This window comes from Thermobia domestica, chromosome 6, assembly GCF_964235325.1.
Source record: "Thermobia domestica chromosome 6, izTheDome1.hap1.1, whole genome shotgun sequence".
Classification (NCBI taxonomy): Eukaryota; Metazoa; Arthropoda; class Insecta; order Zygentoma; family Lepismatidae; genus Thermobia; species Thermobia domestica.
The window spans coordinates 267111794-267124676 of NC_137459.1; the positions used below are offsets into that span (position 1 = coordinate 267111794).

The 12883-nt window shown below is 41.5% G+C and overlaps 1 pseudogene; it reads right to left on the reverse strand.

The window, feature by feature from the left end:
• Window positions 1-788: 788 nt before the first annotated feature.
• On the reverse strand, window positions 789-2040 carry LOC145688728 (large subunit ribosomal RNA; annotated as a pseudogene).
• Window positions 2041-12883: the final 10843 nt, after the last annotated feature.

The following is a 12883-nucleotide window of genomic DNA, read 5'->3' on the forward strand; positions in this document are numbered from 1 at the left end:
AAGTACACAACTGTGAGCGAAAACAACCAAATTTAGAAATCATCACACAACTGTAAACTAATGAAATTCAAAAAAGAAAGCATACGGTAAATTATGGCGGTGATGGAGGGCTCAGTTACCGTCATTTAAACCAGTCCGTGCACGCTTAAATTTAACGGGAACCAGATGGTAAGCCATGTCGGTGATGGATGACTTTGTTGCCGTCAAATAAAGGAGCCCCTGCTTATAATGAGACAAATGCACTATTTCTGGGAACGGACATATTATATGGAGGTGTATGCCAGGTGTACTTGTCGGTGATAGTAAGACTACTGTGGTATCTGGTGTCACGGAAGCATTACGGACTGGGGTAGGGAATTGACGGACGAGGTCGCCCCTGTCTAAAGTACGTTCCCTTTAAAGATCTCGTCCACACTTACTGCGAGGTTCTTCCATCTCCTGTAAGACCGCTTAATCGCAAAACACGCGAGGGTCATGCACAAGTCAGACACGTGCGTGTGACAGTAATGATCAAACGAATGACAGTAAAAAGCGGCCGGAGAGGGGGACATGGTCCCCCTTACTAACCCTTTTATATATGGGAAAAAAAGTCAAGTAAAGATGGGCAAGTGTGAGCGAGTGCGGAAAAAAAATAAAGTAAAAGTCGGTAATTATGAACAAAAGTCGGTAATTATGAGCGAGTGCGAAAAAACAAAGTAAAATTCGGCATTATTGAGCGAAAAAAATAAAAAAACGAATCCACCTGACGTGGCGGAGATACCCCGGAGGTCTCGTCTAACCGACTAGACTCATCCTCCAAGCAAGGGCTAAGTTTCAACATATCGCATCGTGGCAAATGCTCTACCGTTCACAATACCCCGCCTGGTATCTAAGTCATTTACAGAGGATTCCACGTCCCAACCTTGAACATCTCCTTGGTGTAACTCACGACAGAGATTCTAAGGACCAATATCGTCCTTACATTACATCTGCCGCAAACCATGGGTCATGTAAAGTAGGACGAGCCTACCCCTACGCTTCGCGTAGTAAATACACTTTGAAATGAGGGACGCCAGATACCGTAGCTTTGCCTACATCGGATTCTACCTTAGAGGCGTTCAGGTATAATCCAGTTAATGGTAACGTCACAAAACCGGCCGCTCTACTGAGTGTATGAACCAATTGTCCGAACCTGCGGTTCCTCTCGTACTGAGCACTGCGCAAGATTACTATGGCAACGATCGTGCATCAGTACGGTAAAACTTACCTGTCTCACGATCGTCTAAACCCAGCTTACGTTCCCTATTAGTGGTTGAACAATCCAACGCTTGGCGAATTCTGCTTCGCAATGATAGAAAGAGCCGACACCGAAGGATCAAAAAGCTACGTCACTATGAACGCTTGGCTGCCACAAGCCAGTTATCCCTGTGGTAAATATTCTGACATCCCTTTCTGGAAACTCTCCAAGCCAAAAGGATCGATAGGCCGTGCTTTCGCTGTCCCTATGCTTACTGAACATCGGGATCGAGCCAGCTTTTGCCCTTTTGCTCTACGCGAGGTTTCTGTCCTCGCTGAACTGGCCTTAGGACACATGCGTTATTCTTTGACAGATGTACCTCCTCAGTTAACTCTCCGCCTGATAGTGTCCTCGGACCGGATCGTCCGAGAAGACAAACTTGCCAGACTTGGTTCAAGAATACCGTACGCCGAGCACGAAGAACGACGCACGCGCTCCGCCTCACCGAGTAAGTAAGGAAACGGTGAAAGTAGTGGTATCAGCGGCGACCCCGTAAAGAGTTGAGTTGATTTTAGTTTAGCGTCCCTTTCAGCAGCGAGGCTATGAGACGTGGACCTACTGATTAACGTGGAATCCGAACCACATGAGCTCCCGCCGGGAATCGAACCTGGCTCTCTCACGCCAAAGGCGTGTACGCTAACCGCTTAGCCACGGAGGAGCTCCGACCCCGTAAATAGTCTCCCACTTATGCTACACCTCTCATGTCTCCTCACAGTATCAACTAGAGTCAAGCTCAACAGTGTCTTCTTTCCCTACTAATTTTTCCAAGCCAGTTCCTTGGCTGTGGTTTCGCTAGATAGTAGATAGGGACAGTGTGAATCTCGTTAATCCATTCATGCGCGTCACTAATTAGATGGCGAGGCATTTGGCTAGTAAAAGGTCCTACCTGTTCCCTCAGAGTGAGGCGCCTGTTCGATTACCTAAAATTCCCTAACTTAATGTTAGGTAATAAAATATCTAAGATAAACTAAACAACAAATTTAAAAACACCCGAACTAACCCTCCTCTAGAATAACCCCCAGAAGTCTCGCCATCTTCTAACTACACTAAATATTTATTACAGTAAACTAAATTGAAACAGTAGAAGAATACAAAATGTGAAATGAGAATACATAAGAAAGACAAATTAAAACTACCGAAACACACTAAAATTACATAAATTACTAAATCGCATAAAAGGATCTAACAAAACATATTAAAATACATATGCAATATGAAAACAACAAACTAGATAACACCTAAGATAATGCAGGCTACCCTAATACGCAGAAGACCCAAAATGCGGATAAACCAACCCCTTGGCCACATGTCCTTTACATCCTAACTTAACCTTTCCCATCCTTAGACTAACCCTACCAATCCAGCAACCAATCATACCGGATCTACCACGACCTTCTTCAAACAAACATACGACCATACACGAAATTTGTCTAAGTCCTCCCATTTAGCCGGCAACGCCGTTACCAACGCGCGCCACGAGGAGACAGGGAGTTCGAATGGATCAAGGAGATCTATTGATAATCCAAATGGGCATTAACAATCTTTATACTAGACCTAATACATATCATGGACATAGTCCTGATCTCGCTGCTTTCCACTAACACTATTCGCGACAATTCTTTTACAGTTAAATTCGGTACCGCCCCCTCGAACCTAAAACAACTGGCAAAACTCTAAACCCCTGTCATCGTTAAAAGCTACTTTCATACCTCCATACTTGCTAACCTTCTCTCTCGCAGCAAGCTCAAGGCTATGGCCGTCCTCAAACCTGACCGTGACATCGAGAATGAACCGATCTCGCTCGGTCTCGATGACAAGGTCAGGCTTGAGCCACTCACCCTCTACATGAAAGGCGTTCTCCCTAAACACCCGGAAGCATTTCTTCAGGCAAAATCCTGGATAAGCTCAACTACTTCGTTGTGACGGTTCACCCTCCGAGGCTTGTGTATGAAACACTCCCCAATAACGTGCCGGCCGTCTCCACTCTTTCGTGACATCCCCTGCACTGGACGTCTATACCTTTGGTTGCCCGAGCCAAAACTGCCCGAACTCCCACAGTGTTTGAGCGCAGCTGTAGTGCGTCTATGAATCGCCTATCAGTAAGCAGGGAACCATCATATAGAAAGGCGTTGGAGACCGCCGACCGGCGGAAATAAGTGGCACCTTTACCTTGGGTCTCCACATTAGGCCATTTCTCACACTCTTCCTCCCTTTCCCTCTGCGCTGACTTCTCCAGTTTCTCTATTGACAGTGGCCCAAATATTTTCTTTTTCCTTGCAAACTCCTTCATTTTCGCAGGAAGTTCTGCTTCCAGGGCCATATGCCCAATTACATCATCTTTGCCATCCACGAATTTTATCCAGTTCCTGACTGCTCCATACGACACAATCCGTTCTATGCAAGGTATAGCTAATCCCCCGTCTTTTCTTCTCGCGTATAGGAGACAGACGGTGGTGGAGGCAGGTAAATGAAGGGTTTGCTTAACGAAGTTTCTTACTTCTTGATCAAATGAGCGCAAAGCGGTAACGCCCACTTCTGCCACTGTCCACTGGTAGTACAGACAGGGGAGTAAGTATTGCCGGAGAAGAGTTATTTTCTGTCTCTGCTTTAACCGGATTCTGCTCAGCCTTCGCAGAAGGAGAGAGAGGTATCCCACATCGTAGAACGAAAATCGTCCACTATTAACAGTGAACAGGCAGCCCAAGTACTTAAAAGCCTCCTCAAACCTGACCTCGTTGACCGCCACCTTAGGAACCGTCTGGGGCCCAATACTAACCTTCGGGTCTCTAGTATACCAGCTCTTACCTGTTGTCCCCAGCTCGAACGACCTCCACTTGGACACTGATAATGACATATCGAGTGATGATAGAAACTCCTCCAGAACCGACAAAGCACGCTGAAGGTGCGCAGCTGAATCGTGTACCAAGAGCAGATCATCCGCATATGCTAGGCAGCTTACCTTACTACTACCCACCTGGAGTCCACCCGGGGCATCCTCCAGGCGCCTCAGGAGTTCATCCAAAACAAGATTGAACATAAGTGGGCTTAGAAGATCTCCCTGCTTGACTCCTCTTCGAATTTCAAGGGTTACCTGGTGATTCTCAATTGATGTCACGTTGTGACTATATAATGAGCCCACCAACTCTATGAATTCCCCAGGCAACCCTCTGCTCCTGATTGCCCGGAGGATAGTCTCGTGGGGCACCGTATCGAACACCTTTCGTATATCCAGCACAACAAATGCACCGCTCTCCTTCTTAGCCTTTCTAATGAGCTCTCCAAGGAGGAAACAGTTGGACGCGGTGTTTCCACTCCTGAGAAACCCTTTCTGGGATCTGTGATATTGAGCAACCTCCTGGAGGCGGCCCGCCAGCACCCCAGTAAACACCCCCATAAGCAGGGGACCAATGGTAATAGGCCTCCAGTTCTCCGGCTTGGAGAGTTCAGTCTCAGACTTGGGGATCAGAACCGTTCTGTGCTGCATCCATCCCACCGGTTTCATGCCAGATCTTAAAATAGCATTACACAACCCCCGGACCAGATCGCGCCGAACCTCTTCCAGAAGCTCGTATTTACGCAGGCCGTCCGGCCCAGGAGCCGTGTCCGCCCTACCCTTGGCCAAGCGAGTCAGAAGCTCCCTCGGGAAGATAGATGCGCAGAAACAATTCGCCCCATCAGACTCCACCGTTCGAAACTCACAATCGCATCTTCCTACCACAGACCACAGCCGGATGTAAAGTTTCTGTATCCCACGAGATGCCAGCGTCTCCTCCTCCAGGTGGCCACTCACACGTCCCTCTATTATCCGATCCACCAGAGCACGGGGATCTTTAGCAAAGAACCTTTCGGTGTCGGCGTACTCTCGAGCCTTTTTAGATTTCTTAGCCCGATTTGCCCTTTGAGACTTGGGTTTCTCTTCCTTTTCTTTTTCCGTCAGGATCGACCACTGGCGACAGAGATGGACAACCCTATCGTTCCAGCGATCCAACTGCTCCCACCTCAGAGCCTCATCTACCCCCTCAACATACTCCGACATCTCCAAGACGAGATCCCTGGCCTGAGCCCATATGGCCTCCAGCGAGCTGGGCTGTTGTTTTCTCCGTATATGGACGCCTGAGGGCTGTTTCATCATCATCCGAATCTCCTCCTCCTTGACACATGACGTCATTTGCCCTACGAGGAATAAGTTCACACTGGATGGTCTGGTCTGTTCCTTTTAGCAGTGCGAACCTGGAGGCTCAGGAGCTCAGAAGTATACTGGAGATTTTGGCGGGTTCCTTACTGAGTTGCTCACTAAGTCTCTGTATTTCCATCGTTTTCAGAGCAAGCTCTGTTTCAAGGACTTCCTTTTCTTGTTCTAATTCTTCTAACAGAGACTCGGCCTCCTGCTGTAGGGAGCCTGTATTCCTCCTTTTCTCATCCTCCTCTCGTTGTCCAGCATGCTGCTCAACTTGCTTCAACAGACTCTTTTTCAATTCTGAGCGATTTAATTTGTTGCTCGAGGAGCTCACATCTTTTGATGTGTCTTTGGATTTCAAGATCCTGCTCCTCCAATGGTCTTGCTTCGCTTGCGAGTCATTTCTCAGCAGACGAACCTCATGGCTCAGTCTCTTTGTTTCCTCCTCCTCGGTGTTTCGCTTTCGGAACTTCTCGTTCAGTATGGCGATAAACTCGTAGCGCCCCAAAGGTGGCCTTCTCCAGCTCCAACTTGTCGGCCCCAGGGTCCAGGCCCAGGATCTCGTCCACCAGTTTGTCCCTACCCCCACGCAGCTCCCCGACCAACTGGGAGAATCCGGCCTGAGAGATAAGTGTCTGGCTTCGATCTTTAAGATTGCGGACGTTGGCTTCCTGCGGGATGACCCCTTGCTGGATCAGCTTTGTCTTTTTCAGTCGGATTTCATACACCGTCCTCCCCTGCACTGCTTCGGCCACCAAGAAGTTAATGTTTGGATATCCGGCATGTCTCTTGCAGCCTGCTATGAGCGTGGAGATCTCTTGGCTGCTCCAAAAATGAGGGAAATCTTCCTCTCCTCCTGCCCGTTTAGCGTCCCACTCCTTTGGATGTTTGCTCCTATAGTGTTGTCCGAGTCCTGCTTTTGTGGCGAACGAACGATCGCACAATGAGCATCCATGTTGAAGTTTTTGCTCCATTTTACCCGGACATCTTGGTATATGGCAGGTAATAGCGTTGAACTTCATAAACTTCCTGTCGCATTTTGTGCATCTGTATCCGACTCGATGGTATCTGAGATGCTTCCTGAAATCAGACTCCGTGGAGAAAGCTAATCCATGATGTTCAGGGCATTTCCATTCTTCGAACGGAAATCTTAGTTGAGACTCGATTTCCTCTTCTCCAACTCCGGACGTGCTGGCCCCACTACCGTCTGCCACATCCGCTTTGTCGCTGGAGAGTCCTCTTCTTAGGGTCCTCTTCTGGCCAACATCCTCCGCAATATCCACACTTCCAGGCGTCTCCTCTTCATCCAGTGCAGTGGTGAGAGATGTGCTAGCGTTACTGGTTGCCACACCTCTCCTAAATCGTCCTCTTCTTGGTGGTTCAACGTCCGATAGGTCTGAGTCCACGAACACATCATCCTCCTTAGACTCATTCTCCACGTCCATTTTGCTGGAAACCCTTGTCATGGCAGGAACATATTAAAATCCAACACGGTCCACTAGACGACAGACACAAACACAGCACCCAATCTTCCCAAAGACGATTACACAGACGAACAGCTAAAAGCACTTCCCCCACCCAGTAAAACCCCTCTCCCCCCTAAAGACAGGAGTTGAGGTTGGGTGAGGCAACCTTGGCCTGGATTACCACGATCCCAAAGTCTCTACGACCACTCACTCTCCCTCCCCGAAGGAGGACCTAGAAGACTGGAACACCGCCCAACTGAGCCGCTAGCCGTGCCCCGGGACTTACCACTGACTAGCATGGAATAGCGCCAGTAACAATCCGCCCGGAACGTCGTTACCAGCCCCCACCTCGCGGAGGTTGGGCCTCTGCAATCTATGATGGAAAACGGCCACACACTCACCAGGAGAACACAGTCCAGATTGCATAGCGGGGGCCAAAGGCCGAGAAGCAAAGTACACAACTGGAAAGTACACAACTGTAAGCGAAAACAACCAAATTAAGAAATCATCACACAAATGTAAACTAATGAAATTCAACAAAGAAAGCATACGGTAAATTTTGGCGGTGATGGAGGGCGCAGTTACCGTCATTTGAACCAGTCCGTGCACGCTTAAGTTTAACGGGAACAAGATGGTAAGCCATGTCGGTGATGGATGACTTTGTTGCCGTCAAATAAAGGAGCCCCTGCTTATAATGAGACAAATGTACTATTTCCGGGAACGCACACATTATATGGAGGTGTATGCCAGGTGTACTTGTCGGTGATAGTAAGACTACTGTTATACCTGGTGTCACGGAGGCAGTACGGACTCGGATAGGGAATTGACGGACGAGGTCGCCCCTGTCTAAAGTACGTTCCCTTTAAAGATCTCGTCCACACTTGCTGCGAGGTTCTTCCATCTCCTGTAAGACCGCTTACCAGCAAAACACGAGTCAGACACGTGCATGTGACAGTAATGATCAAACGAATGGCACTAAAAAGCGGCCGGAGAGGTGGACATGGTCCCCCTTACTAACACTTTTATATATGGAAAAAGTCAAGTAAAGATGGGCAAGTGTGAGCGAGTGCGAAAAAAACAAAACAAACGTAGGCAATTATGAGCGAGTGCGAAAAAACAAAGTAAAATTCGGCAATTATGAGCAAAAAGTCGGCAAATATGAGCGAAAAAAATAAAAAAGGACACCACCTCACGTGGCGTAGATATCGCGGAGGTCTCGTCTAACCAACAAGACGAATCCTCCAAGCAAGGGCTAAGTCTCAACAGATCTCAGCGTGGCAACTGCACTAACGTTCACATTACCCTGCCAGGTATCTAAGTCGTTTAGAGAGGATTCCACGTACCAACCTTGAACATCTCATTGGTATAACTCACGACAGAGATTCTAAGGATCAATATCGTCCTTACAATAAATCTGCCGCAAATCACAGGTCATGTAAAGTAGGACGAGCAGTAGAATGCAAACCTAACTTCTAGCCCACTTTTCCCCTCCAACCCCTAACTGCCAAAAATTACAAATCCACCACTAACCATTGAACTTTATCAAAGAAGAATAGCACAAAGTAGATTGGGTATTGCACACTGCACATAAACTTTTATGACATTTAGAATCTTAAAAACTTACATCTAAAACTCTTACTTCTGGCTACAAAAAATCTAGTTACAAAGTTACAAAAAATCACTAGATCTAGTTACAAAAGAATTTTCAGACGCATTTAAAATCATAAAAACTTATATCCAACTACAACTAAATTATTCTACGAATTTACAAATATAATGATATCCATAATGTTCACATCTACTACATTTTCCAAAGCTACAGAAGTCACTTGTACATTCTTTTTTAGTTTGCGTTGCAATTGATTTACAAGTTGTGCAATAATATCAAAAGTAGTCTATTTTTATTATGTTTTGTTTAGGCATTTATTATATAAACGAATTGCATATATTTTATTTCTCTTCTATCTTATAATGACCCCATGGTAGGGTATTGATCCCGTCTTTTAAAACACATCTTTTATCATCTACAGAACTTAATGCTAACTTATTTACTTGTATACTAAATATATCATGCTTATAATTTCTAATTAAATTCATCTTTTTATAATATTCTCTATGACTAATGAAACAGTCCTTATATTCGTTAAATGTAAGTTCTTTATACACAACACTCTACTTAACATATTTAGCTTTTTTACAACACTTTTCTTTATCGAACTTATCTTTAAAGTCTTTTTCTGTTAAATCTATTTGAGGTGCTTTTATACTGTACAACTTACTTCTTAAATCCACAAACTCTTCTATGATTGTACCTTTAATATCATCCTTCATCTTACCAAGTATTTTCTTATTGATTTGTGGTATCTTATATTTGTTATCTTTAGGGTAATCACTCGTGTCGAAGTAACCAATGTAGTTTTTCATGTCCTCGTACACATCTTCTGTTTGAATATGGTATATATAGCTATCAGTATCTGTATAACATACTTCTATTTTGTCTTGGTATTTTGGCTTCATCACATTATAATGGAAGTCGTACATTAAATATTTCGATAGATCTAAGATACTCATTCCAACATATATTGGTTTATTAAAAGTTAATTTTGTTTTATTCATTATGATTGCACATAGATTCTCAGTGTAAATAATTCTATCTTTAAAATTCGGTTTAGCAATTAGTTTTTCTACTCTTGTTGGATCACATTCTATTTTTAAGGTTTACATCTCTTTCTAATATTTTCCATAGTCTTTCCAAAAACTGAATTGTTCATTAGCTTATAAAAGTCTTTTTCAAAGTCATTTGTTGCTCCAGTTCTCATCTGCATGTTTAAATCTATGTAATTCTTTAACCAATCTGATTGCTCGACCTCTATTACACGATGAATTTTCTTGACTTTTAATCCAAGCGATAAACATTGTTTTAAGTTTCGATAGTGAATTACATATTTTTCCTTATTGTATAGGGTTGTTAATAGTTTTGATTGTTTTGAACCAGGTGGACACATGTTTTGAGGTGCTAATGGGTAGTCTTTTTGATAGTCATGCAATTCTTTAGAATATTTAAGATCAACTTCTAATATGTAACCAGTATCACAATCATCAGCTATATTTGTGATATCTGTTTCTCTTATCTCGTCTTCACTTAACCATCTAAATCCCTTAAATAGCAAGTATTGGCTCATTGCCCACCCATACAAGTTGTTAGCATCCAAGTACATTAAGTAAGAATTTTCTTTGTTTCCATCGTAATCCTCCATATACATATTGTTTGCTTTAACACATCTTTTACTACATTGTGAAATTCCACCTCTTATACCTTTCTCTATCACCAATACCATATCGTAATCAGTTAGTAACTCTAGTTTTATATTTGCCATCTTTAACATTGCATCCCAAGCTAAACCTGGTGCTGTCGTATACCAAGCTGGATCGAGACGATAAGCTTTAAGACATATGTTTCTAAAGTTCTCAAACACATCTGCTAATAACAACACATCAGTTTTTAGATATAGATCATGGTACTGTGCGAGATTATTAATTTTAAATGTGTTCAACACTTTCTTTGCATGCTTATAATCCTCATCACTTATATGTGCTTCGTTTAGCTTGTTGAAAAATGCTTTCTTTGGAGATAATTTTCTTTGTCTAAACGTATTCCAATCACTAACATAATCGTACGGGTAAACACTTTTCTTGTTACAAGGTTAAATTGTTCTTCATCAGTATAGAAGTGTTGTGTGTGAATCATTTGTTCTCTCGTTAGGTTTGATGATAATTTGTCTAAACTACATGCCATAAATCTAAATGAATCTACGAATTTTAATTTGATAGTTCCAACTTTTTTACTGAATGATATGTAGCGTTGCTCGTTACTAGGTATTAATTCTATTTGTTCTTTATTACATCCTAGTTCTTTTATAAACAAGTGAGAGTCATATCCAGGTAAGTTATGTATAATCACTGGTGCAAACTTAGGTATTCTAACTTTTAAATTACAATTGTTACATAATGCAGCTACAAACTCTCCTGTTATATGATCGTGATGTTTAACTTTGTGGTTTTCTGGTGTATATTTTACTTTACAGTAAGAACAGGATTGGGATTTGTTGAAATCTTTTATTTGTTTATGTGTTAATGGTAATTCATTATTTTGACTATATATGTTTGATATTTGTTTAGCTTCTTTCTTTAACATTCTTATGAACTTTTTGCTGCATCTTTACCTCTATACACAACAGGGTCAGTTTTACTTCCATCACTTTTTTACAATATAGTAACAGAATCCAGATGGCTTGTGCTGTTGATATTTTTTGGTATATGATTCATTAACTGGATAGCATTCTTTACATCCTATAATCTTATGCAATAAACATTCAAAATCAGCGTAAATCACAAATGGCAACTTCATCGTAAATTGATAGTTTTTAAATTCAACGTATGTACCTTTCGGTGGCATTTCTATCTTCACAGCTTCGTGAGTAGAACAATCTTTTTCGTGTTTATCTAATGCACTTTGTGAGTAAAAATATAACAAGCATCTATCACATAAGTATTTTCGAGCTCTCCATTTAGTTATTTGGCTGCTTACTAATCTACTTAGATCTTTAATCCAAAATAGTGTGTTTTATTTTCTTTTATATATAATAAATTCACATGGGTGTCTTTTTTGTTTTTAGTATGATATAAAACGTACACTATATACTTTCCATCATCATCATATGTATAAACGTTAAATGATATATTAAGTCGTTTTTCAATTTTTGGGATGTCACTTAGTTTTACAGGATAATTGATGTCTTTTAATTTTATTTCTAAGTCTATAACAACATGTTTGTACTTTGGTGGTCGTTGTGGATGTTTTTCAACAGGATGTAATGCAGAAGCTATTGAATACAAGAAACATTTCTCATCTTTGTTCTTTACATTGATAACAGCTTTTTTCGTTTTAATTTCATTTGGTAGTTCTATGTATGATGATCCTCTATATGGTGCATATTTATTAAGAGCTAACTCTAAGTAGTTTATATTTGTAAGAGTCCATCCAGAACCTCTAGCTTGGAACTCATCCATTCTTGCTCGTAATATTTCTTTAGCATCACTTATGAATTCTTTTAGATTGGTTGATTGGAATACCTCTTTGTTGTTAGTGTTAAAGTAAAAGTTTAGAATTTCCTTACCTTTCTTATATTGACAGTTTATTAAGAGATTAGCCTTTAAGCCTTTGATGTTGAATTGATATATTGTTCTAGAGGATCATGTTCTTTATAAGTTGTTGTAAATCTCCATGTTTCTAATCTTGATTTGAATGCCGTGTTTATAAGTTTTACATCGATTGGTATTGATTCAACTTTGATTCTTGGTTCTTCAAATACTTCTTGCTTAAATGGAAATATATTCTTTAAATAGTTACTTACTTTCGACTCTTCTTGTATAGGCTTATCTTTAGTTGTTTTTCTGTTTAATCTTCGTATAGGTTGGTTATAGTTTTTAATGTGTTTTTCTTTAGCAATTTGTTTAAGCTGTGTTACATTTAACTCGCTATAGTTATCTGCATTATAGAATGGTAGTTGTGTGAGATTGTCATGTTGTTTAAGTTTGTCAATCAGTTCTCCTTTTCTTAATCGGGAATAGCCTTTTATTCCCTTTTCTTTACATAAGTTTTTTTTTAATTCAACAACAGTATGTTTAATTAAACTCATAATTACTCTATCGTTTTATATATAAATTTTAAAAAATAATAATCATTTTGCTAGTTTTCTATATAATAAATATGGAAGCACATTGTAAATTGATACACCCTTATTCATCAAGATCTTAAACTCATAACAGCACTACTAGTAAAAGAACAAGAAATGTTATTAAAAGAAAGATTTACACCAGAATCAAATTGGGATAGCGGCGAAGAGATTGAGTCTACAAATGAGGAGGAAAAATGATTCAGTTTTAAAATGTATATATGTAGCT